This window comes from Perca fluviatilis, chromosome 5 (genome assembly GCF_010015445.1).
Source record: "Perca fluviatilis chromosome 5, GENO_Pfluv_1.0, whole genome shotgun sequence".
In the NCBI taxonomy this organism is placed as follows: domain Eukaryota; kingdom Metazoa; phylum Chordata; class Actinopteri; order Perciformes; family Percidae; genus Perca; species Perca fluviatilis.
Genome location: NC_053116.1, coordinates 41,683,595 through 41,711,094, shown reverse-complemented (window position 1 = coordinate 41,711,094; position 27,500 = coordinate 41,683,595). Strand labels below are relative to the sequence as shown.

Below are 27,500 nucleotides of genomic sequence, written 5' to 3'. Positions count from 1 at the left end.
TGGTAACAGATTGCTGGTGTAACAAGCTCGCTGACCGTGCTCTCACTCACACACACCGGGCATTTAGCTAGCAGGAAGAGGGGAGCTGCAGGCCCTGGAGCTCTGTCAGAGCACCAGCGTTTAGTGGTCCATTAGCGGTGTTACTGGTGACTCTGCGCGGGTATGGCTGCCAGCCGTAAAGGAGCTCACAGCTTTAATTCCGACCCACAGTCGGACAAAATTTGCAATTAGCCATCCATTTTTGTAAAACGGCCCATATCTGAGCTTTACATGGTTGATTTCTCGCATAAAAAAGTTTCAGAAGTGAATTTTGTAATGGAATAGCAGAGATCTGCGTGACCTAGATTCAGAAGACTACCTGATCTCAGGTCAGTTGTGTAGCCTATGTAAATGTTGGGGCGTGACTGTTCTCTTAAGGTTCCGGATTTTGAGATGCTTGCGTAAGCAACTAGCTTTGTTGAGATCAAAATATGAGATTTTCATAGTAAAGGGGTGTCAATGGGATTTTGAGCTTCTATGTATGTCCTTTTTACCCACTGAACTGTCGTTATTCAAATATGACAGGGTAAAATCGGTTTTGCATTATATCACCCCTTTCAAGTCCAATAGTCATGTGATAGACCAGCGAATGGCTGGTGAAATGTGCTTCAACAATTAAACCAGCAACACTATTGCAAGTGCAACAGTTAGACTAATCCTCGGCAGGATTGTATTTAACATGAACACTGTACGAACATGCATCCATGAATAAAAGTATTAATTATTGTTTCTGAATGATATATTTTGCAGTAAGTTCCTAGCATTACAGTAGACATGAGCATGCTATCCTGAACTATAATAATGAAAAATACTCAGTCATGTCAGTCATGTTGACTACACAAACAAAGATACAGGCAAAACCAGCATGGACATAAAATTGTGCACTTACATTCTCAATAATGCACAAATGCGTGAGTCCAAGGAGTGACGTAGGCTCATCAGTCTAGCAGGGAGTTTTCCACAAGGTGTAAAATATAAAGGAAAATAAAACTTTCCTTGACTGGGTTACAGGTGCATAGCATCGACAACAGCATCACAGGATATTACACCTGTTTCTTTGAACCAGTAATTGGGGCTTGAGCTCCCCTAAAAAGGGTCTAAAATCACCGCTGGATAGAGCATCAAACAAACTCAGGATTTCACCCAGGAGATCAGGCTTCCTGTTGTGTGAAACTACAAGTCAAAGGTCACTTTAACGGAGTCTGAGGCGCAGCTACAGACGCATTGTAGATGTTTTACGTGACTCATTTTAATCTGATCCCTGGTGTTTTATTACCATGACTAAGTATTTTCATTGCCCAAACTTAATTAGTTCTGTTTCACAATGTAAACCACGTGTTTAAAATGGCAGCCGTTACATTAATAGAGGAGTGAAGATGGAGGAGGGATCTGTCGCAGAATAGACGCTCTGCAAGAATTAAAAACAAACAGGGACAGGGGGAATGAGAGGGGGAACACCAGAGCAGGAGGAATGAGAGGGGGAATACCAGAGCAGGAGGAATGAGAGGGGAATACCGGAGCAGGAGGAATGAGAGGGGAATACCAGAGCAGGAGGAATGAGAGGGGGAATACCAGAGGAGGGGAATGAGAGAAGGAAACACCAGAGCAGGGGGAATGAGAGGGGGAAACACCAGAGCAGGGGGAATGATAGTGCGCTGAAGCACAGTAGGGAGGGGACGGGATGAGGAGGAGGGAGGGGCGAGCTAGTCTTTCTTTTCTTTGAAAATACTTTGAACGTCAACAAGAAGTAACGTCACCCAACATCACTTAGAGCACCGTTAAGTTCTCACTACATCATTTGGAGTTGTTGAAGCCAGGTCCGGATTTGTTGCGGCACGGCCATGCTGACATTATGAGAAACTCATAAGAGGTAAAAACAGGAGGGTATACATCAAAAGGGCATGACTGACATCTGACGCGAGATCTCACGAGATCTCGCGAAATCACGTACAATAGAACCACCAAACCACCACCAGTTAGTTTCCATCCAGAGGAGTAGAGGGGAACAGCTCTGAGCTGTGTGTTCATGCTGTAGTGCAGGGAAACATGATCCACCATGAGCCCGGTGGATTTTATTTTGTAAATTAACCTGATGTTTATTTTGTTTCTGTGCTCGACTTCCTGTCCCACACTATCTGCCCTGTGCTGATTGCTCGTCCGGCAAAAATTGAAGCTCTGCCTATCTGCTCCGGAGGGCTGGGGACCGCCGGAGCTGGGACGCAGCCGTTCTGCAGTCAGTGGAAACACAGACACTGACTTTAATGGAAACCTAATGACTCCACAGCAGTTCCACAACCGGTGGAAATTGTCAGTCAGTTTTCCAAACATATCAGTCTCTTGCCACTCTGGCGTCATCTCGTGCTGCATTCAATGCAGTCGGACATCGGAGATTCAGGCTCGTAAATTGTCAAAATGGCCATAACTTTTAATTCATTGCTGCCAACTGGGGTGGCAGCAGGGGCTTTCCTTTCACCCACCAGATCCGCCCCTGGTAGGGAGAAAGGTGGATGGGAAAAATTCAAAGAAAAGAAGAGGGTCAAGTCTCTCGAAACTGATGCAGCAAAAGCAGCAGCAGTAATGTTGTAGTCCGTGACGACAAAAGCAGCACTGCATCACTTAGCCAGAGTGTAGAGGACCGAGTGGAAGCTGAGCCTGAGCATCCACAGCCTGGTCCTGATGAGGGACAGACAGCAGAGTTAACTTTACATCAGCAAGAGGTACTGGTAAGGTCTAGGAGCAGGACACATTATGATAGGCTGCCTTTATTACTAGCAAATTGCATAGTCAGCTATCAACATGGCTGCGCATCATGATTATGAAATGATCGTGCCATTTAGTGCTGTCAAATTTGTTTAATTATTTCTTTTAGGTTAATTTGAAACATTAAACGCGTTAGAAATGAATCGCGGGTTGACCGCGATTTCACTTGGAGAGGTTGTAGTGAGCTCAGTTTGCTGCTAGGATGAAGACTATGGTATTAAATTTAATGGGAAAACATCAGGAATGCATTGGTACCACTCTAAACGTGCTAACAAACAGGGAAGGGGGCTAAATAATTCACCAAATTTAAACAAAAGTTTAACCAAACAATTTAAAACTTTAAAAAATGTAAAACTTCCTGTCTGTCTTCCATCAGAGTGCAGTTCTTTCTTATTTGCGTTTACTATTGTGGAACTGGCAAAGACCTGGTGGTTGTGGTTGTTTGTGAAAGCGTCACAGACAACATTGTTAGGGCCTTGTCATTTTCATCATTTCACAGCCTTAATATGAATCAAAAGTGCAATATGACATTTACAAAATATTAAATTTGGGGTTTCTGTAGCCAGTGACATTTCATCATTTTCATTTTATTTTCAATGCAGATGTAATGACATTGTACACTTTTTATTTTTATTTGGAGGCTGAGGCTTGGTTTGGAGATGTTACTTGCTGTGAATACCTTGTCTGACAGGCTACAGTATTGTGTCATAGTATCAGGACATCCTGGCTAGTGTCTGTTGCCCACGGCTAGGTTGGATGATGGGCCTATTTGGGAGTAAACTTCTTCCACCTTCAGTCATTTAAAGATGGAAGCTGTGATCATGAAATTGTGGAAATGCCGTTGACTTGTGTCATGTTATGTTTTGAGTTCTGTTTCTTTTCACAATAAAAGCATAAAGTTACTGCAAGAGTGTTTGTGGTCTTTCTGTTTAACTTTTACACCCGATAAGATGTCTCGGTGTCCCAGAGGTCTTCCAGGTCCAGCTGCAGCGTGAGAAACCCTCCAATCAGAGCAGTCCAGTACGTAAGTCTTTCACTTTTTCATCTTCATATTGTGTTGAGTTCAGGGAGCAGAGAGTCTGTCTGTTTTCTCTACGTTAGTTATCTGCTCAGCCAGCTGCTGTAACTTCAGACTGTGTTATTAGTACTTTTACTGCAGTAACATGTCATCAATGTGCTATTAGTACTTTTACTGCATTAACATGTCATCAATGTGCTATTAGTACTTTTACTGCAGTAACATGTCATCAATGTGCTATTAGTACTTTTACTGCAGTAACATGTCATCAATGTGCTATTTAGGGGTGTCCCCGACTAAGGATTTACACATTCGAATCAGAATTGACGAATCTTTCTATAGTCGACTGATAGTCGAATCGTGTGTGCGTGTGTGTGTGTGTGTGTGTGTGTGTGTGTGTGTGTGTGTGTGTGTGTGTGTGTGTGTGTAAATGGGTTGGGAGGGGCACGACACTAGTCAGCAGGAGGGTAACATGTAAACCGCAGGCGCGTATGGACGCGTATTTCGCAGCCGCCGCATGCATAACCGTCTCTGTTTTGGGAACTGTGTATCCTGGCTCAAGTGTGCGCATTAATTCTTTATAACCTTCACCGTCGACAACATTCACTGGCCTCATTGTGAAGCGAAATAAACTCTGCAATTTTGTCCGGGATTTCTCTTTTCCTTTTCTCGGGCAATGGTGGTCTCAAATCTAGCTTTCTTTGAGTTAGTTTTGGCGCAGCTCCGGTACTACTACTACTACTACTAGTACTAGCTGAACTGCTGTCGTCAGTCTGATACTGTGGGTGGATCTAGAAAAAAGACTAACATATTTTAAGTCCCAACATATGATATTGCTATTCGTAAATTAAAAGCGCCATTATAAATGAAAAAGTGAAACGTCTTTATTGGTAATAAACGTACCCGTTTTAAGTGGAAAGCCATGTTTGTTGTTGACGAGTGGTAGGACATGAGCTGTTGGCAAGACTTGCCTTTTACTTTTTTTGGATCATCTTTTACCATTTGAAAGTGCATCCACACTTTAGATTTTCTTTTTCCAAACATTGTTAAGTAACGTTAATCTCCTCGTCTGATGCTCCTCGTCTGTCGCGGATCAGGGAAAGTGAAACTTAAATCTTTCACAGGGGTGGTTGGATTTACACACACACACACACACACACACACACACACACACACACAGACACACACACACGTAAAAAATATTTATTGAACTTTTCTTTCTTTCTTTTCATGTTTTTTTTTTTACAGCATTATCATAATTAAAGACTGTATATAACTTAATATAACCGTACAAAACCAGTAGTTCTGTGTGAAATTAGACATTGAGCACCCCCATATTGCCAAAATGGTATGATCCTCGTTTCATAATAACACCCGCGAAGATCCGACTGTGAGATTGGTGGTCGAATCAGGCTCCGCATATCGATGCATCGAATCTTCGACTATTCGGGGTCACCCCTAGTGCTATTAGTACATTTACTGCATGTCATCAATGTGCTATTAGTACTTTTACTGCAGTAACATGTCATCAATGTGCTATTAGTACTTTTACTGCATTAACATGTCATCAATGTGCTATTAGTACTTTTACTGCAGTAACATGTCATCAATGTGCTATTAGTACTTTTACTGCAGTAACATGTCATCAATGTGCTATTAGTACTTTTACTGCAGTAACATGTCATCAATGTGCTATTAGTACTTTTATTGCAGTAACATGTCATCAATGTGCTATTAGTACTTTTACTGCAGTAACATGTCATCAATGTTCTATTAGTACTTTTATTGCAGTAACATGTCATCAATGTGCTATTAGTACTTTTACTGCAGTAACATGTCATCAATGTTCTATTAGTACTTTTATTGCAGTAACATGTCATCAATGTGCTATTAGTACTTTTACTGCAGTAACATGTCATCAATGTTCTATTAGTACTTTTATTGCAGTAACATGTCATCAATGTGCTATTAGTACTTTTACTGCAGTAACATGTCATCAATGTTCTATTAGTACTTTTACTGCAGTAACATGTCATCAATGTTCTATTAGTACTTTTATTGCAGTAACATGTCATCAATGTTCTATTAGTACTTTTACTGCAGTAACATGTCATCAATGTGACAGAAAAGCTGTTTGATTGTGTCTGTTGGAGGTTTGATTCCCTCTCACATTAATATGTTGGTGTTAAAGATTTCACTGTTGGTATCAGTGAGGAAAGAAGATAGAGGGAGGATGGATTTCATATTTTAGGAAACATATTCAGCTTGTGTAATGAGTAGTCAGTGTCTACAGTCTTTACATCTTTCAGTCAGTGACAGAGAATCAACATAGCAGTCCAAATGTCATTTTATTGTGAAAATCTGCTCCTGTTGCAGCCCTTCCTGGCTGCTTCCTGACAGGTGGAGCTGGGACTTGTCAGAGATTTCTCTCCTGGCAGAGAGTGACTATGGCCAAATGTTAATAATTAATTAAAATAATATATTTATTTTTAATCAAAATGAGTAATATAAAGGGATATAGTATTACCAAATGAATACATAAAATGTAATTTAAAAAGTGGGGTAAGTGTGTAAGATAAAAACATAGTAATGAAACTAATAAAATCTGTAAAGATGTTTTAATGTGTGAATATGTCTGGTGGCGCTCTACTTGTAGTTCCTGATGATGTCACCAGAGGACGCCATGACATCACTCACACAAACTGGGGACTTTGGGTCAGTTTGATTGTTCTTTATTTTGGTATTTCTCTCTAAAATAACAAACGACAACATTACCAATAATCAGTAACATTATAAAGAAGAATAAGAATCATTACATAAAAATAAATAAAAAAGGTAGATGAAAACATAAATTTGGAATTAGTCAGAGGTTTCACGGAAAAAAAGCTTTACAATTTCCACAATTGTAATACTTCTTTTGTTATCCAACGATCTAAGTAGAGATTTAAATTCTATGAGAAAAGGTACAAAATTAGGAGATGAATTATAAAATGTCTGCTTGTGAATATAAAATGTGGCATACAGAATGATGAAATGAATTAGATACCCAAGAGCACCATTTCCTGAATTATCGTAGAAACAGATGATATATTTAACATTATAGTATTAGATAAAGTTAGTGGCTTCTAAAAAGTAAGAAAATCTGTCCAAAATCTTTTGGATATTTCACAATAAATGAAGGTGAGATATTGTTTCAATATTCTGTTTACAAAATGTACAAGAAGAGTCAATGTCGGCAAATCTAGCAACGAGGTGATTTGTAGGGTATATGTTATGTAACATGTTGAGGTGTACTTCCTTAGCTTTGATAGAAACACACACACACACACACACACACACACACACACACACACACACACACACACACACACACACACACACACACACACAAATATGGTTATTGTTACACTTTATGTGCGTTAGTTTAATTCCATCCACTGGACCTCATTCACCAAATGTTCCTAAGAACAAATGTGTTCTTCAACCCCACTTACGCACTTTTCATGAAGATTCTGTTTTGAAGATCCAACGTTTTCTTATTTATGATTTGTTCTTGGATAAGAAAATAATCACACACTCAAGAACCCTCTTACACACATTGAGAGCCGACATGTTTGCGCAAAGTAAGTAGTTATACCGTTTTTGTCCATTCTAATTTAAAACGTAACATTTCTCTCCATTTTGTAACTAATTATTTTCATTATTTTACACATAATTATATGTTTGTTTGTTTTAATAAATACACAATACTGCTCATTTCTAAAGCACTTTGAATTGCCTTTGTGTATGACCTGTACTAGGCCTATATAAATAAAGTTGCTGCAATAACGCTAGAGGATGTGGGACCCAAATGCTGAAATGGCCGGCGATGTGATGAGATTGAATATATATTAAACAAAAAATCCAAACAACAAAAGGTGTCCAAAAACAGCAAGCAAGGTTATCCAAAAAACGAAGAAACAAAGAATAGTAACAACGGGAATTAGCAACACAGAGACAAAAACAGGCAGACTAATACACAGCACTCGGACCCAGAAAACACAATGAGCTGACAAGAGACAGGAAAGACCGAGACTAAATCCAGGAGGTAACGAGCAAACAAGGCACAGGTGGTCCAACAGGTGAAACACATAAGACAATCACAAGGGACGGGAAAACTAAAGACAGGAAGTAAAACTTGACCCTAAGGAAGAAAACAGATTTCAAAATAAAACAGGAAATATTAACAACAGAAACACACAATCATGACAGTACCTGATCCGTTCCACCTGCACGATCCGTTCTGCGCATGCACAAGATGTTCACTCATGCGCTGTGGTACGAGGATTTACGTGAGAGAGAGAGAGAGACAGAGACAGAGACAGAGAGAGAGAGAGAGAGAGAGAGAGACAGAGAGAGAGACAGAGCGAGAGAGACAGAGAGAGAGACAGAGACAGAGAGAGAGAGACAGAGACAGAGACAGAGACAGAGAGAGAGAGACAGAGACAGAGCGAGAGAGAGAGAGACAGAGAGAGAGACAGAGCGAGAGAGAGACAGAGAGAGAGACAGAGACAGAGAGAGAGAGACAGAGACAGAGAGAGAGAGACAGAGAGAGAGAGAGAGAGACAGAGAGAGAGACAGAGACAGAGAGAGAGAGACAGAGACAGAGAGAGAGAGACAGAGAGAGAGACAGAGAGAGACAGAGCGAGAGAGAGACAGAGAGATTTTTGATTTTTACAAAACACTTTATTTACATAATTATAATTTGTGCAGGTTCACAAATAAATAAAGTGCTAATGCAATAAAATCTCAGTAGTTGTATTTAAAGACAGAATATTATCCGATAAAAACTTGTGCAAAAACCAGCTCATCATCAACCACCGAACAAACAATGTCATTAAAACACCAACGTATTTTAAAAGCATCAATGTCTCCGATATGTTTATAAAATCTAAACTCTAACCAGAGTCTGGCCCTGATGCTACAGAGCCAGACTGCCCTGGCCTCCTGCCCCTCCCTGTTCTCCACCCTGTTCTTTCTGGTAATATAAATCGCCATTTTGGCTTCACCTGAAAGGTAGTTCAGGAGCTGCCATTTATCTTTTTGTGCCTTTTTATACACAGCTCCCATAATAAAAATCCTCTCAGTAAAAACTACGTTAAAAAGACTAAAAACCAAAGTTAAAAGAGAGAAGAACTCAGTGAGTCTCTTACACTCAGTGAACATGTGGTAGACAGTCTCTCGCAGGTTACAGAACAGGCACTGGCTAAGACCAGTCGGGTTAAGAACAGAGATAAAAGCATTGGAGGCGACAGCACCATGTAGAATCCTCCACTGGAGGTCAGCGGTCCGTTTTTTGAGGGGAGGCTTGTATAAAACCCTCCACTGGGGACAAGGATGTCCCCCCCCCAACCTGTCATTCCAGACAGTGGGGGGTCTGCCACTCAGTCCTTTTTTATTGATGGCTTTCACACAGTTCTGGTAAAGTGTCCCTTTGTCTGCTCCGTGCAGGGTGAGCTTGCCCGGGCTACTGACAGCTAGCAGGGGGCCGGTCTCCTCTCCAAACTCTGGGCTCATGTAGACCTCTGGGAACGGGTCTGTACTCCATGAGGAGCCTCCTCTCTCTCCCACTCAGCTTCTGGGTCCATAGGTTGAGGATTCGTTGTGCGACCCGGATGGAGGTCAGACCCAGGAGAGAGCCCAGAGCCCCGGCCCCCGATAGTCCAGGCCCTGCTTCCTCAACCAGCTGCTGCAGGCTCAGGGTCCTGGATCGGTTCAGGGCTGCCAGCAGCCCGGGCACCCCGCTGCAGATGTCCAGTCTGCTCCCGTTGACCAGCGGCTCCTTCAACAACCAGTGCAGAGAGTCAGACCTATCATTCAACGTACAGTTAAAAAGGGCCCACGATTTAAAAACGCCCTGATAAAAAGGAGGAAACCCACTTAACTTTAAAAATTTAGGATCAGTTAAGAACAGAGCAGCATCCAGCCCCAGTTTACTCACATGTCTGAGGATACAGCTGGTCACGTTCCTCCACACCAAGTCAGGCGGCCCTGTCAAAAACTTTTGTATAAACTGAAGCCTGAAAGTGGCCGTTCTGCTGGCCAGGTGGACAAGGCCCTGTCCCCCCTCCTCTCTTGGTAAAAACAGCACCCCCTGTGGCACCCAGTGTAGACCCCCCCAAAAAAAATCCACCATTTTTCGCTGTATCTGAGCTAGTAGACCTGACGGGGGGTCCACACAAGCTAAACGGTGCCACAAAAGGGATGCAACCAGATTATTCAGAACTAAAACTCGACCTCTATAAGACATCTGAGGGAGTAGCCACTTCCATTTGTTCATTTTATTGTCAATTTTTTCCATGACGGTCTCCCAGTTTCTCCGCACCACGACCTCAGTACCGAGGAACAGACCGAGATATTTAAAACCGTCCCTTTCCCAGACCAGGTCCTGGGGGAGAACCGGGAGACCGTCATGCCATTCACCAACAGCGAGGGCTACACTTTTTTGCCAGTTCACCCTCGCTGCAGATAAAATATTAAAACCCAAAACAGTGTTTTCTAAAATGTCCAACTCATGCTGGCCTTTAATAAAAACAATGACGTCATCAGCATAAGCCGATAAAACCATGTTGTCACTAAAAGCAGGTAAAATCAGACCCTCAATGTTGTGGCGTAGTCTGCAGAGGAGGGGTTCTAGGGAGAGTGCGTAGAGCATCCCGGACAGAGCACAGCCCTGCCGGACGCCTCTACACACTCTAAAAGGAGCACACAGACTGCCGTTAAACTTCAGCACACTCTCAACCTCACTGTACAACACCTGGATCTTGGCTATGAAACCAGCGCTGAACCCAAACCTCCCCATTACTTTCCAGAGGAAGCTGTGCTTTCTCTGCTGTGCCAGACTTTCATTAAAAACATCTAAAATATCGTGTGCAAAGATGTCCCAGAAGGCTTTAAAAAACTCGACTGTGAGGCCATCAATGCCTGGGGCACGTCTCCCCTGCATACTCTGCAGGGCAGCGTGGACCTCCTGCAGTTGAATGGGCGCCTCAAGACAGGAGTTGGTCTCCTCAGAGACCTGAGGTAGCCCACTCAGGAACTCCTCCTGTAGAGCCTCCTGCTCCTCGTACTCACTAGAGTACAGAGAGGAGTAAAACTCTACAGCTCGCCTTCTGATCTGCCTCGGCTCCATGATCTCCTGCCCTGCGTCTGAGAGCAGTGTGTGGATTACCCGCCTCTGCCCATTCTTCCTCTCCAGGCCGAAGAAGAAGCTAGAGGGAGCATCCATCTCCGAGATGGTCTGGAATCGGGACCTGACCAGTGCACCCTGTACTTTAACGTCCAGCAGGTCTGCTAACGCTAGCTTTTTGATTTTGAGGACTTCAAAATGTCCTCGATCTCCTGTGGACTCACTTCTCTAGTTCCACTATATCACTCTCCAGGTCCTGCATAGATCTGGTGATGTCAATGTGACGTTGAGGGTGTGCTGTTGACATAAAAGCTTAATTTCCGTCTTATCATGGTCCCACCACTGCCTAAGACTGCTAAAATCACCCTTTCTCTGTCTAAAAATATCCCAAAATAAATAAGGACCTCTCTAAAATTTTTGTCAAAAGTTAAAACCGAGTTAAAATGCCAATAGGCACTTTTCGGTTTCACATCTCTTATAAAAACATGACATAAAACCAAAGAGTGATCAGTAAAAACAGCAGGAACAATATTACACACTTTAAAAATATTAAAATGTTGTTTAAAACAATAAATACGATCAAGTCTGGCTGAGGAGATCCTACTCTCTCTGAGGTGGGACCATGTGTACTGTCGGCAGTCTGCATGCATCCTTCTCCATACATCCACCAGGCCATAGGTGGAGACCAGCCGCCCCAGAGCATGCTGGGAAGCTGGATGCGGCTCTGCATGGTTACGATCTAAAAGAGCATTTGCAGTACAGTTAAAATCCCCACCCAAGAATAAAAAATCCTCCGATGCACAATCATTTAAAACCCCACCTACCTTTTCTAAAAAGATCTTTCTCTCTGCACCGGTTGTTGGGGCATACAGGTTAATAAAAACAGCCGTAAAATGATCAAACTGAGCTCTGACTAAAAGCAGCCTCCCCTCGATAAAATGCCGGACCTCCAGTGAGACCGGAGAGAAAACTCTGGAGAAGAGGAAGCCCACTCCTCCACTCAGAGAGGAGCCATGGCTCAGGATGGCTTCCCCTTCCCATTCTCTCCTCCAGTCGGCCTCGTTGCTGCTGTCACTGTGAGTTTCTTGTAAAAATAAAACATCAATGTGTTTCATTCTCATGGTTTCATAAATGCTGGCTCTTTTAATGACATTCCTAGCTCCATTTACGTTCAAACTCCCAACTTTAAAAACATCCATAATAAATGAAATGTTAAAAGCAACAACAATAAACAATAAATTAATCAACATTGGAGCGTATTTCATCATCTAGACGTAGTTGTTTTTTAACTTTAAGCACAAGTTTTTTCAATCTAAAACCCTCTTGGACTGTGATTTCAGAAACCTCCTTCCGGCTGTTGTGAAATCTAACGGAGGAGCAGAAAAGAACCAAATCGGGAAAAAACTCTTCTACTTTTACACCTTGCTGATTTTTTGTTTGTTTTAGGAAACATTTAATTTCCTCAGCAGTATAAAACTTCCTCTGTTGACTGCTGCTATAATTAGGAACTTCACTTTCATCAGACACACCTTCATCACTCTCACTACCATCCGTACACACCTTCCTCACACTCTCCTCACTCACTCGGCTCGCCTTAGCCTCACTGGAGGCACTGGTAGTCTTCCGTCTGCGTTTTACAGGTAGTTTGGATTTAACTACAGCCTCTACTCCCTCCATCACTACTTCCTCCAGCACCTCCTCCTCCAGCACCACCTCCTCCTCCCCAGCACCACCTCCTCCAGCACCACCTCCTCCTCCAGCACCACCTCCTCCAGCACCACCTCCTCCTCCAGCACCTCCTCCTCTACCTGTTCACTCCACCTAACACTTTGCTCCCCCACCGCTTTCATTCCCTCCTCAGTCTGTACCTCCCCTCTCTCCCCAGACTGTCCCCCCTGTGTGTCCCTGAGCTCCCCTCTCTCCCCAGACTGTCCCCCCTGTGTGTCCCTGAGCTCACCTGTCTCCCCAGACTGTCCCCCCTGTGTGTCCCTGAGCTCCCCTCTCTCCCCAGACTGTCCCCCCTGTGTGTCCCTGAGCTCCCCCTCTCTCCCCAGACTGTCCCCCCTGTGTGTCCCTGAGCTCCCCTCTCTCCCCAGACTGTCCCCCCTGTGTGTCCCTGACCTCACCTGTCTCCCCAGACTGTCCCCCCTGTGTGTCCCTGAGCTCACCTGTCCGTTCCCCAGACACCCCTTCACCTGTTTGTTTTTTTTCTTTTTCTGTTTCTTTCTCCTCACCCACTAAACTACTCTCATCTCCACTCACACTCTCACTCACACCATCCACACTAACACCCGGTGTATTTACAGTACTACTCACCCGGTGCGTCCGGGTCAGACACGGCATCGGGCACGCCGCTGTGTAGCGGCGGAGCGCCATCGGCCGCTCGGAGGCGGTAGCCGGCCCCGGGGCAGCAGCCCCCACACGGTGGGGGGTCTGCCGCCCCGGCAGCGGACCGCTGGGCATCCTCGCCCTCCCCCGTACCCCCGGGAGCGGGGGCGGACCCCCTCGGCACCAGCTGCCCCTCCCGGACCGGGAGGATTCGGATCACCTCTGCTCTCGGGCAGGCCCTCACCGCGTGTGGCCCACCTCTCCACAACCAAAACATTTCATCCCTGATGACGTTGCAAAATCACGTATTCATAATCATCTACTTTAACATGGAACCGGAGGTTCAACTCCTCGTCCGATGGTTCAGTATCATATAGAGCTGTCTACGGTGAGACACCACGTGCTTCAGCAATGGAGATTTACATCCAGACAGGATCTTTCTAACGGGGGAGACTATCTTCCCGTGTCTGGACAACTCTCTGCTGAGGAAGCCATCAGAGATGAACGGTGGGACGTTGGACCGGACCACCTTGGTGGCCGGTTGAGTGAGCGGTAGTACCTGAACAAACATTTCACACACGGTGATGCCCGCCTCGATGACTTGGTTCACCTTCTCCTCCGGTCCAGGAAGATGACCACGGTGCCGCTCGTTCATCCGGAAACCCACATAATATTACCGTGCCCGACCTTCTCCCCCCACAGCTAGACTAATGTCCTCCACGCGCACGGGAAACTAGGACAGATCTTGATGCCATGTTTCCCTGGTGAGCGAGGAGAACCCGACCCATTCACATGATACAAACAAAAAACCCTAAAACTAAACACCAAACGTACTACAAATAAAAGATAAAGTGACCTACAACCGTAAAACCAAACAAAAAAAAATGAAAATATCAACAAAGGAAAAAAAAAAGTAAAAAAACCTACAATCCCCACAGCTCACTCAACACCACGCTCTCAACTCAAGCAAAATCACGCATAATAAAAAAAGAAGCAGATATAGATAAGAGGTAGACAGAGAGAGACATGCAGAGAAGCACAGAGAGAGAGACAGAGAGAGACAGAGCAGAGAGAGAGACAGAGACGAGACAGAGACAGAGACAGAGAGAGAGAGACAGAGAGAGAGACAGAGAGAGAGACAGAGAGAGAGACAGACAGAGACAGAGAGAGAGACAGAGAGAGAGAGAGAGAGAGACAGAGCGAGAGAGAGACAGAGACAGAGATTTTTGATTTTTAAAGGAACTTTATTTAATCAATGTTCCCTCCTGTTATTTACAACAACAAAAAACTGTTCAACAGGCCAATAAATACATACAGACATAAACACTCAACTACATGACATCAGCTCCTGAGAGAAGAGGAGCTGGTCTCCTTCTACAGAGCACAACACATCCCCATGGGCCCAGATCACCCTGAACTCATCCACATCCTTCATCTCTGCATAATAATTAAAATCAATCCTGATTCTGGCTTTCACCATCCGAGCAAACAGGAGATTTACATTAACATCAACAGAGTCATCTACCTTCCTCTTCCTACTCACATACACCGCCATCTTTGATTGGCCCAGGATGAAATTCAACAACTGACATTTATATTTAGCAAACCTACTGTACCTGAACCCAAGGATGAACATGTTTTTAGAAAAGACCTCCCCCTACCTTACTGAACAGCTTATCCAGCAGTAAGAACAATGGAGGGCGGCGCACACTCACAGAAACAATGAAACACAGTTTCTGTCTCATCACAGTAAGGACATTTATCACTAGCACCAGGACTAATGACAGACAGGAACTTATTGACTGCCACTATCCCGTGTAGCACTCTCCACTGAAGGTCAGCTACTCTCTTTGTTAACGGGGGCTTATATAAACTCCTCCACGCAGGCTGGACATCAGCCGCCCAACCCAGATGCCCTCGCCACGGTGTGTCAACCCGTTGGTGGAGCTTACTCTTATTTAAGCACAGCACCATCAGTTTATAAAAACCCTTCCCTTTCACCTCCTTCATGTCTAAAATGCAGTGCTTTACATTTAAAAAACGACCAACATAGTGATCCAGACATGGACGGACACATAAATCAGGGAAGGAGTCCTCAGTCTGAGGTGTGGTCAGACCACCAGTATATTGCTCCAACATGATGGATTCATGTCCGGTCAGTTTGTGCTTCCAGTAGTCCAACAGTTTGGTGATGATCCTGACGGATCTCACCCCCAGAACAGCTGCCAAAGCAGCAGCATTGTCTAGTTTATGTCCTGTGATGTCCACCACCGTCCCCAGGGTGAGCACCCGTGCTCTGCAGAACGTGTCCGTGATGGCTGAACCAGCCCAGCAGGGGTAATCCAGCCGGTCCCCGTAGACCACCGGCTCCTGCAGCAGCCAGTGTAGGGAGTCTCCTTGCAGCCGTCTCTCCTTGACCACCAGCTTCCACACGGTGAACAAGCCTCGATAGAAAGGAGGTAAAAACTGGACACTCAGCTTCCTGGCGTCCATCAGGAACAGCGAATCCGTTAATCTAAAACCTTTAAAACTGTTCAGCACCCAGTGGGCCAGAGGTCTCCAGACCAGGTCCTTAGGGCCATAGAGCAGCCTCTGGAGGAACTGCAGGCGGAAAGCAGCGCCCCTGCTGGCCAAATGTACCAGTCCTTGTCCTCCTTCTTCCAGTGGAAGGAACAGAACAGACTGGGGAATCCAGTGCAGCTTGTCCCAAAAGAAATGAACTAAAACAGCTTGAATTTTAGCAAGCAAATTAGAAGGGGGGTCCACACAAGACAGTTTATGCCACAGAGAGGAAGCCAGCAGATTGTTAATAACCAGAGTCCTCCCTCTGTAGGACATGCTCGGTAAGAGCCACTTCCATTTCTTTAACCGGCCTTCTATCTTCTCCAGAGCATTATCCCAGTTTTTTTCCAACACACAGTCCTCACCCAAAACACTCCCAAATACTTTATCCCTCCTTTCTTCCATGTTAGCCCTCCTCCTGGGAGAGATAGAGTACCCTGCAACCCAGCCCCCACCACCACCGCTTCACTCTTAGCAACAACCTTAACCGCGAAGAGATGGTATTAAAAAACACTCACATTCGCTACCAAAGTATTGATATCTGCTTGTTTATTTAAAACAATCACGACATCGTCAGCATAAGCTGAAAGTTTAACAGCTGAAGCACACCCAGGGAAATAGACACCCAAAAGTTCATTCCTGAGTTTATGAAGCAGAGGCTCAATAGCCAGGGAATAAAGCATCCCCGACAGAGAGCATCCCTGCCGGACCCCTCTCTGCACATTAAAAGGTGCAGCCAAACCACCATTAACCTTCAATATACTCGCAATGTCACGGTACAGTACCCGAATCTTAGCTATGAAACCTGGGCTGAAACCAAAAGCATTGAGCGTGTGCCACAAGTACTGATGTTCAACCCGGTCAAAAGCCTTTTCCTGGTCTATGGAAATAAGACCAGTATCCATAGCCAGTGAGCTAGAGACGTCCAAAACATGCCGAACTAGAGTGATATTATCACTCATTAACCTGCCGGGCACACAGTAGGTCTGGTCGATATGAACCACTTCACTCATCACCTCCCGAAGCCGAGAAGCGAGAGCCTTGGACAGGATCTTGTAGTCCCCACACAGCAGAGAAACAGGTCTCCAGTTCTTTATCTCCTGCAGATCTCTCCCTGCTCCGGCGCAGGGTGATGACTGCCCTTCTGCAGCTCAGCGGCAGACGCTTCCTCTGTCAGGCTGTCCTGGAACACCTCCAGCAGATCCTCTCCAACCACGGGCCAGAAGGTCTTATAAAAATCCACAGGCAGCCCGTCGATGCCTGGTGCCTTCCCGTTCCCCAGGCTCATCAGAGCCACATGCAGCTCGTTCAGGGACAGATGGTCGTCCAGCACGGTGTTGTTATCAGCTCCCACCTGAGGAAGGCCATCGTAGAAAGGAGCAGCTGACTCAGCGTCCTCCACATACTCCTCTCTGAACAGGTCTTTGTAGAACGAGGTGGCATACCTCCTGATCTCAGGCGTCCCCGTGATCGTACCTCCATCTGCGGAGCGAAGGGAGTGGATGATCTTTCTCTGCCCGTTCTTCCGCTCCAGACCAAAGAAGAACTGCGAGGGGGCATCCATCTGGGAGGCGTTCATGAAGCGGCAGCGGACCAGAGCCCCCTGTGCTGTGATGCCCAACAGGTTGGCTAAAGCAGCCTTTTGACTTTAAGAGCTTCAACATGCCCTTGATTTCCTGTGGAATCCACCAACTCCTGTAACTCCACTACGTCAATCTCCAGGTCTTGAAGAGACCTGGTAATGTTGCGGTGACATTGCGGTATATTGCTGACAAAAAAGTTTCACCTGAACCTTCCCAATATCCCACCACTGCTGCACGATGGGAAACTGGACTTTTGGCTCTGGTGTATACCCCACACACCGCAAACCCCTCTTTAAAAGAGTTATCGTTTAAAAGTCCAGTATTAAAGTGCCAATATGCGCTGTGCAATTTTACATTTTGAATATAAACAAAGCACTGGACAAGACAATGGTCACTAAAACCAACAGGAGTAATTACACACTGCTTAAAAACACCAAAATGGTGTTTAAAACAATAAAACCTGTCCAGCCTGGCCAAAGACAACATGTTGTCTCTGGAGTGACTCCAGGTGTACTGCCTGGCGTTCAGGTGAAACCCTCTCCACACATCCTTCAGCTCACAGCCCTCCATCAGACGCCTGAGTCGGGCTGAGGAGGCAGGATGAGGCTCCAGGTGGTTACGGTCTAAAGTGGGGTTCTCTGTGCAGTTAAAATCACCTCCCAAAAACAAAAAATCATCAGTACAATCCTGAATGACATCACACAAAAGGTTTAAAAATGTCATTCGTTCAACGGCCAGAACTGGAGCATACACATTTATAAAAATAAGGTTTACATTTTCATACTGAACCTTAATTTTTATGATATGCCCACACATGATCTCCTCCACACTAAAGGAGCAGGGCCGAAAGCCCTTAGAGAAGAGCACCCCGACCCCCCCACTGTTAGAGGCCTTATGGCTGAGAATAACCTCCCCCGGCCACTGCTTCCTCCACTCACTCTCATTCTCCACATTACTGTGAGTCTCTTGCAAAAAAATAACATCAAGAGCTTTGAGCTCCATCAGTTTAAAAAGAGAAGCTCTCTTAACATCGCTTCTTGCTCCGTTAATGTTTAAAGATCCAATTTTTAGTTCCGCCATTAAAAAGGAAAAAGCAAAAACAAAAACACACACAACATGTATGTGGAGAAACATATTACACCTAATCATCATCCTCAATCAGCTGAGCTCTGACTTTGGTGACCAGTTTCTTGAGGCGGTAACCCTCTTGTTTAGTGAACCCTTCTGTATCTGTCCTGAGCCAGGCCACAGACCTGATGAACCCTCTGAGATCAGGGAAGAACTGCTCGGTCTTAACTGCCTTGATCCCTTTAGTGTCCTGCAGGAACTTCTTAATTTTATCCAGAGGATAAATAGTTAACTCTTCTGCTTGGGATGCAGTCCACTCACATTCCTCCTCATCATCCTCATCCTCATCACTCAGATCCTCCAGCAGCTTCTTAGCTTTTGACTCACTCTGCTCCTTGTGAGCACTGCTCTTTCTTTTGCTGGAACCTTTAATGATCTCCATCTCTTCAGACAGATTTTCAGCCAAATCAACATCAGCCACATTAATAACCTCCTGACTGCAGCCTTTTCCTTTAGCACTGCCTTTCTTTTTCCCTGTCTGTTTGTTATTGTCTGGTTTGTCATTAGACTGGTCATGGCCTTCGTTTACTCTCTCACTATGTTCAACATTTCCCTCTTTTTCCTGCGTGTCTGTTTCTGTAACCTGTGCAGTTTCTGCACTCTGTTGCACACCTGCCGAGTCTGAGTCAGCCCCCGGGAGGCGCAACCTGAGTCTGAGCCCCCGAGGCGGCTCTGCGCCCGATCGGCCGAACCACCCGCCCATCGGGACCGGGGCGCGCCGTCCGCCACGCCCGGCCCATCGGCGGCGGAAAACGCGGACCAAATGACCCTCCTCCCCGCATCCAAAACACTTCATCGTATCCGACGTTGCAAACACAACATAAGTGAAGCCGTCAACTTTAAAACTGAACGTTAAATTTAGATCCGCCGCGTTGTCCTTTAAAATCATGAAGACTTGTCTTCTGTGACACATTACGTGCCTGAGTTTTGGTGACTTGCACCCGAGCGGAACCATTTTAATGGGAGACATCAGCTGGCCGTACCGCGACAGCTCTCTGGCCAAATCGTCAGTTTTAATGAACGGAGGAGCGTTTGAAACGGTGATCCGTTTAGCCGGGCTCACCAGCGGGAGAACCGGGGTGAAAGTATCCCGGATCACAACACCTTTCTCCACCACAGTGTCAACCTTCACCACATCATCCAGGAAAATCACCACGGCCCTGTTCATACGGGAGGCCGACAGCACGCTGTCAAACCCCACTACCTCCCCGACAGCATAGCTGGCCTCCTCCACTCAACAGCCCACATGCATGGGGGGGGAAATCCTCACCGCATGTCGGCGTGTTAGCTTCTCTAGCACCGCATGGCCGCCAGCCACGGGCATTATACCCGGCTGACAACCAAACTACCCGAACTAAACCCTCCACCAACTAATAATTAACCACCAAACAACCAAATAAACACATACAAAACCCAAAATAAAGAGAAAAACAAAGATAGAAACTCACACGCTCCTGAGACTCACTCTGCACACTCACTCACGCATCCGCTCACACAGAGAGAGAGAGACAGTGAGAGACAGGTCGAGAGAGAGAGACAGAGCGAGAGACAGAGACAGAGAGAGAGAGACAGAGACAGAGAGAGACAGAGAGACAGAGAGAGAGAGAGAGACAGAGCGAGAGAGAGACAGAGACAGAGAGAGAGACAGAGACAGAGAGGAGACAGAGCGAGAGAGAGACAGAGACAGAGACGAGAGACAGACGAGACAGAGAGACAGGGAGACAGAGAGAGAGAGACAGAGGGAGAGAGACAAGAGAGAAGAGACAAAAAGAGACAGGCGGAGAGACAGAGACAGAGAGACAGGACAGGACAGAGAGAGAGGAGACAGAGGGCAGGCGGAGAGAGAGAGAGAGAGACAGAGACAGAGGAGAGACAGAGACAGAGAGGGAGAGGGAGAGAGAAAGAGACAGAGACAGAGACAGAGAGACAGAGACAGAGAGAGAGACAGAGCGAGAGAGAGAGAGAGACAGAGAGGGAGAGAGAGAGAGACAGAGACAGAGACAGAGACAGAGAGATTTTTTGATTTTTGAAAACAGCTTTATTTGCCGCTCTATTTCAAGCCTCAATAAATTACATCAGAACACATGTTCAAAATAAATGAACTACATGAGCACATCTCCAAATGTCAGTTTCTCTTCGGAGACAGAACAGAGAACCTGGTGAAACCCCCAGACCTGCTGGAACAAATTCAGGTCTCCAGCAGCTTTATAAAAACTAAAATCCACCAGCAGTCTGGATTTAATTGCATTTACACACACAAGGAGAGCTTCAACATTTAGATCATCCTCCACCTTCCTCCTCCGGCTCACATCGCCATCTTGGCCTGACCCAAAACAAAATTCAGAACCTGACACTTGTGCTTGTGATGGCGACTGTAATTAAAACCACAGATAATAACCTGTTTGCTGAAAGCTTCCCCACATTTGATAAAAACAGTTTGTAAAAACAAAATCACAGTAGAAAGACGCTGACACTCAGAAAAACAGTGAAATATTGTCTCTCTCAGTCATTTGTCCTCAACAGCAGTATTGATAATGGACACAAAAGAGTTCACTGCAAGAATCCCATGAAGGATCCTCCACTGCAAGTCTGCATGTCTTTTAGACAGTGGAGGTTTATAGAGAGCCCTCCATGCAGGTCTAAAACTCGTATTCAGACCAAGATGACTCCTCCATGGAGTGTCAGTCTGTCCATTCAGCTTGTTCTTATTCAGTGTCTTTACCATAAGACCATAAAAACCTTTTCCTGAGGCATCCTCCAAAGAGACGGCACGCACCGGCTCTAACAGAGGGCCCCCACAGGCTTTATAATCCGGGAGCAAAACCAGGGAAGGATACGGGTCGTTATCGTTCGGCAGCAGTGACCCATCACTGAAGGAGTCTAGGAGGGACCATTCATGACCAACCAGCTTGTGTCTCCAGTACTCCAGAAGTTGCCCTGTGACCCGGACCGACCTGAGACCAAGTCGAGCAGCCAGATGGACGGGGTCATCCAGCCGAGGCCCAGCCAGCTCCACCACCTGACCCAGAGTAGAAATCCTGGCAGTTCTCAGCACCCTGGACAGAGTTGCTCCTCCCCAGCCAGGACAGTCCAGCACCGTCCCAAACAGCACAGGCTCCTGCAGGAGCCAGTGCAGAGAGACTGCCTGCTCCGCCCTCTGTCTCCTCAGCAGATTCCACACAATAAAAACACTTCTATAAAAACCCGGCAGAGACAACGTGCTCACATTGTTAGTGTCCATTAAAAACAAATTAAAATCCAGGCCGAGTCCGTTAAAACGCTGCAGAATACAGCGGGATAAAGGCCTCCACAAAACATCTATCGGTCCAGTGAGCATCCTCTGCAAAAACTGGAGGCGGAACGCAGCACCTCTGCTTGCCAGATGTACCAGTCCTTGCCCTCCCTCCTCTTTAGGGAGGAACAGGACGCTCTGTGGGACCCAGTGCATTCGATCCCAAAAAAAATCCACCAAAAGCCTCTGTACCTGGGACAGGCGAGAGGCCGGGGGGTCAACGCAGGCCATTCGATGCCACAAGGAGGATGAGACCAAATTATTTAAAACAAGGACGCGGCCTCGGAAGGACATCTTTGGCAATAGCCACTTCCATCTATTGAGCCGACCTTTAACAGTCTCCAAAACATTGTCCCAATTATTTTGAACATAGGTCTCATCCCCCAAGAAAACTCCAAGGTACTTCAGTCCTCCCTTTTTCCAGACCAAAGCACCTGGCAGCCTGAGCCGATCCCCCAAACTCTCCCCCACCATCACAGCCTCACTCTTCCCCCAGTTCACTCTTGCAGATGAAATAAAACCAAAATCTTTAACAATATCTTGTAAAACATCAATATCTTTTTGTGAGTTTATCAAAACAATTAAATCATCTGCATAAACAGAAAACTTAAAAGAGATAGGACACTGAGGGAAACACACACCATTCAACTTGCTCCTTAGTTTGTGGAGCAGAGGCTCGAAGGATAATGAAAATAACATCCCTGAGAGAGAGCAGCCCTGCCTTACCCCCCTCCTGATATTAAAGGGAGCACCCAGCCTGCCATTTATCTTAAGAACACTCGCAATGTCACTGTAGAGAACCTGGATCATGGCTATAAAGCCAGGGTTGAACCCAAAAGCAGCCAGAGTCTGCCACAGGTACTGGTGTTCAACCCGGTCAAAAGCCTTCTCCTGGTCTATGGAAATAAGACCAGTTTCAACAGCCAATGAACTAGAGAGGTCCAAAACATCACGAATTAAAGTGACATTGTCACTTATGAGCCTGCCGGGCACACAGTAAGTCTGGTCAGGGTGGATAATGGACGCCATCACCTCCCTCAATCTAAGGGCCAGAGCTTTGGACAGGATTTTATAATCCGTGCACAGCAGCGAGACCGGTCTCCAGTTCTTCAGCTCATTCAGGTCTCCCTTCTTAGGCAGCAGGGTGATGACGGCCCTCCTGCAGCTCAGAGGAAGTCTACCTTTCAGGAGACTGTCGTTCAGCACCTCGAGCAGGTCCTGTCCTAAGATGGACCAAAAAGACTTAAAAAAGTCCACAGGAAGGCCATCCATCCCCGGAGCTTTGCCGCTCTGCAAACTCCCCATAGCTGTGGTCAGCTCCTGCATAGTCAACTCTGCTGCCGGCTGGGAGTTTTCCTCCGGGCTTACCTGAGGGAGACCACTGAAGAAGCTGCTGTACACATCTGGATTATCTGACCACTCACACTTAAAGAGGTCTCTATAGAAACCGGCAGCAAACTTCCTGATCTCAGACGAATCTGAGACGTCAGAGCCGCTACCCGTACGTAAAGAATTAATGATCTTCCTTTGTCCATTTTTCTTCTCCAGCCCAAAGAAGAACTTAGAGAGAGCATCCATCTGTGAGATGTTCATAAACCTCGACCTGACCAGAGCTCCCTGTGCTGAAACGCCCAGCAGGTTGGCTATAGCCGACTGTTTGGACTTGAGGGAAACTAAGTGCCCTCGATCTCCTGTAGAAGCTGCTAAAGACTGCAATTCTTCTACCTGTCTCTCCAGATCCTTCATTGATCGAGACAACTCTCCAGTGACATTACGAGTGAACTGCTGACAAAGTTGTTTTATCTGAACCTTGCCAAAGTCCCACCACTGCTGAATGCAGGTAAAAGCAGGCCTGCTCTCTCTGTGGGAAGACCAAAACAACTTAAAAGCAGACTTAAAAGCCTGGTCATTCAAAAGAACTGAGTTAAAATGCCAATAGGCGCTCTTTAAACGAACATTTTTTATAAAAACAGAGCAGGAGACAAGACAGTGGTCAGAAAAACCCACAGGCTGAATAACACACCTTTTAAAGATATTAAAATGGTGTTTAAAACAATAGAGGCGATCTAATCTAGCCAGGGATAAAACATTGTCTCTTGAGTGACTCCAGGTGTACTGCCTATGGTCACTATTAAAACCCCTCCACAGGTCAGACAGCTCATGTGTTTCCACTAGCTGTCTGATCCTGTGGGACGATGCAGGATGAGGTTCAGGATGATTCCTATCCAGGGTTGGATCAACCGTACAGTTAAAATCCCCCCATAAAAACATATACTCATCCCCACAAGCTTCAATGGCATCAGATAAAATGTTTAAAAATGCTACCCTATCCACCCCATTGGTTGGCGCGTAGACATTTAAAAACACTAACTTCACCTTTTCATATTGAGCTGTGACCTTCAACAAAACACCTGGCACAATCTCATCCACATCAAAAGAAACTGGTAAAAAACTCCTGGCAAATAAGACCCCCACCCCTCCACTCAGACTGGACTTATGGCTTAAAATCACCTCCCCATTAAAAGCCCTCCTCCAGTCACATTCAATATCTGTGGTGCTGTGGGTTTCCTGTAAAAACATCACATCCAACTTCCTTATCTCCATGAGCTTAAAAAGAGCAGCTCTCTTAAAATCAGCTCTGGCTCCGTTCAGGTTTAAAATCCCAATGTTAAAATCACACATAGATGGAGAGAGAGAAAAAACAACAGTAGAAATACACGACAGTAAGTATAGAAAGAACACATGGTCAACATTCATCATCATCAGTGATGAGTTGTGCTTTTACTTTAACTATAAGTTTCCTTAGACGGAAGATTTCCTGATCTGTGAGCACTTCTTCACCCGACTTCCTGGTGAGAGGCCGAGCTGACTGGATGAACAGCCTGAGATCAGGGAAGTGCTCCTCTACTACGGGCAGCCTGGCTCCCTTAGTGCTCTCCAGAAGCTTTTTAATGTCAGCTGGCAGATAAGGAGTCTGATGAGTGATCAGCTGGTCCTCCTGAGTCATAATAAAATCACTTTCTGACTCCGGTGGAGAGTTTAATACTCTGCTTGTTTTCTTAACTTTTGAGCGATTTGGCACAGAATCTATTAATTTCCTCTTCTGCGCAATTTTCAGCACTTCCTCATCAGACATCTCCTCGTCATCCACCAGCAGATCCAAAATCACTGACACGTTTTCACTCATCTCTAGGCCTACTGTGTTCACACACTCATTAGTTTTACTCTGATCAGTGATCTGATTTAGTGTAGGCCTACTCAGTGCCTCATCACCTGAAGTAGAGGGGCCATCAGTTAAGGCGGAAATCACGACCACCGGAGCACCCTGGGCCACCGGAGCACCCTGGGCCACCGGAGCACCCTGGGCCACCGTTCCCGGCAAATCCTCCGCCACCGGCAGAAACGCCCCCATCGGCGCGACCACCGGTGCCGGTAGATCCGCCGGTACATCTCCATCAACCACCGGGACGGCAGGAGGCACGCCCCCGCCAACGGCGCCTCGGTCGCTGGCCGGATCCCGCCAGCTGCAGCCCCCCGGCGCGCCGCCGCCCCCTCACCGGGCAGAAACAGATCAAATGCCCTCCGCTCCACATCAAAACATTTCATTGTTTCCGATGAGGCAAAACCATATAAGTAAAACCCTCCACTTTAAAAAGGACAGGTTCAGATCACTTGTTGTGTCTTTGGCGAGAATCATGTACACCTGTCTCCGGTGACTTCACCGAAGCGATGCTTCAACTCGCGGGATTTGCAGCCAAAGACACCATTTTGCTCCGGTGAGAGTTGTCCAAGAAGCGGGACAACTCTTTTATAACATTCATTTTGATGAGCGGAGGAGCATTGAGATGGTTACCCTTATGGCGGACTATTAACCAATGAGGAGAAACGGGGAGTGAAAGTGTCTTTAGTTTTCACGTTCTCCACCACCTCGCTGACTTTAAGCGGTTACTGTCAGAAAGATAGCGATAAAGCTCGTTCATGCGAGAACAGACTTAAAGCTGCTGAACCCAACCACCTCTCCACCGCCAAACCTGCCTCCTCCGCAGGAGCACTGGACTACGGGCTGAGCTTGATAGCATGACGCCGAGGTCAGCTTCAAACTCAGCCGCAGAGATCCGCCACCGGCATTGTGCTTGACAAAGACAAAGCCACCAGTTGGAAGAGTTCAGGAGGGGAGAGAGAGAGAGGGAGGGAGGGGAGGGAGGGAGAGGGAGGAGGGAGGAGAGGGGAGAGAGAGAGAGAGAGAGGGAGAGAGAGAGAGAGAAGATAGAGGGAGGAGAGAGGAGAAGGGGAGAGAGACAGAGAGAGAGAGAGGGGAGAGAGAGGGGAAGGAGAGATAGAGAGGGAGAGAGAGGGAGAGAGAGAGAGCGACAGAGAGAGAGAGAGAGAGAGAGAGAGGGAGAGGGAGAGAGGGAGAGAGAGGGAGAGAGCGGACAGAGAGAGACAGGGGGGAGAGAGACAGAGAGAGAGAGAGAGACCAGACAGAGAGAGAGACAGAGAGAGAGGAAGGAAGAGAGAGGAGAGAGACAGAGAGAGAGAGGGAGAGAGGGGGAGACGAGGAGAGAATGGAGTCAGTGGCGATGAAAGATGGATGGATAATGAAAGAGAGGGAGAGATGCTCCAGGCGTTGATTATAAACACAAAACAAATGCTGGCTATAGATCATTCAGGTTGAATATTACAACACACAAGATACGTTGATCTCACGGGATTCCGGGATCACCGGGATCCTGCAACGGAACACGGATCCCAACCCTTACCCCACCATCTCTCCCTAAGCATAACTAAGTGGTTTTACCCTGCACATTGAAAAAATGACAAATCGGTCCTGACCCAGAGCGTCTGAAAGTGGCGCCGGAAGTCCCGACCCACAGCGTCTGAAAGTAGGCGCCGAGAGTCTTGGCCAAAGAGCGTCTGAAAGTGGCGCCGAGTCCCGACCCACAGCGTCTGAAAGTGGCGCCGAGTCCTGAACAGGCGTCTGAAAGGGGCGGGAGGAGTCCGACCCACAGCGTCTAAAGTGGCGCCGGAGTCCCGACCAGAAGCGTCTGAAAGTGGCGCCCGAATCACTGCGGACCGAGTGTTCTGAAAGTGACGCCGAAAGTCCCGACCAGAAGCGTCTGAAAGTGGGCGCCCGAGTCCCACCAGACCAAAGCGGTGTCACCTGAGCGGGCGTTGGGTTTTGGCGCTGCTGGCAGTGAGACTGTGATGGACTGGACCCACAAACCAACGGAACAAGAGTTCTGTTAGGGTGCGCCCTGGTTGCTCACCTGGTAGACGTGCACCTCCACATACTAGGCCCAGTCCTTACCACAGCGGCCCAGGGTTCGGAGTCCGACCAGCGGCTCTTTTCTGCGTCCCCTCTCTCTCTCCATTTCCTGTCTTCTGCTGTCCTGTCCATTAACCCTTGTGTGTTCTTTGGTTCATTTGACCCATTTTCTAAATGTCTATATCAGAAATAAGCGTTTCTTCACAACTTCCTGACTTTAATTAACCAAAAATAACACAGACGGGTGATTCCAGTGCAACGGGCTTCACAAGGACAACAACAGATCGGATCGCTACTCTCATTGAATTTGGGATGTTTTGTTACATTTTTAGCATTTGGAAAGAAATTGAAACTTT

At 46.4% G+C, this 27,500-nt stretch overlaps 1 protein-coding gene across 2 annotated transcripts in view; it reads left to right on the top strand.

Annotated features, from left to right (window-relative positions):
• Positions 1–3,748: 3,748 nt before the first annotated feature.
• The window catches only part of LOC120558615, a 411,267-nt gene continuing 387,515 nt past the window's right edge, over positions 3,749–27,500 (top strand). The window contains exon 1 of one of the 2 annotated variants that reach the window (XM_039799676.1): positions 3,749–3,819. The gene's annotated coding sequence lies outside the window, so the exon portion shown is untranslated. Of the gene's footprint in view, positions 3,824–27,500 lie in introns of both variants that reach the window. The other variant, XM_039799675.1, reaches the window with a different exon arrangement.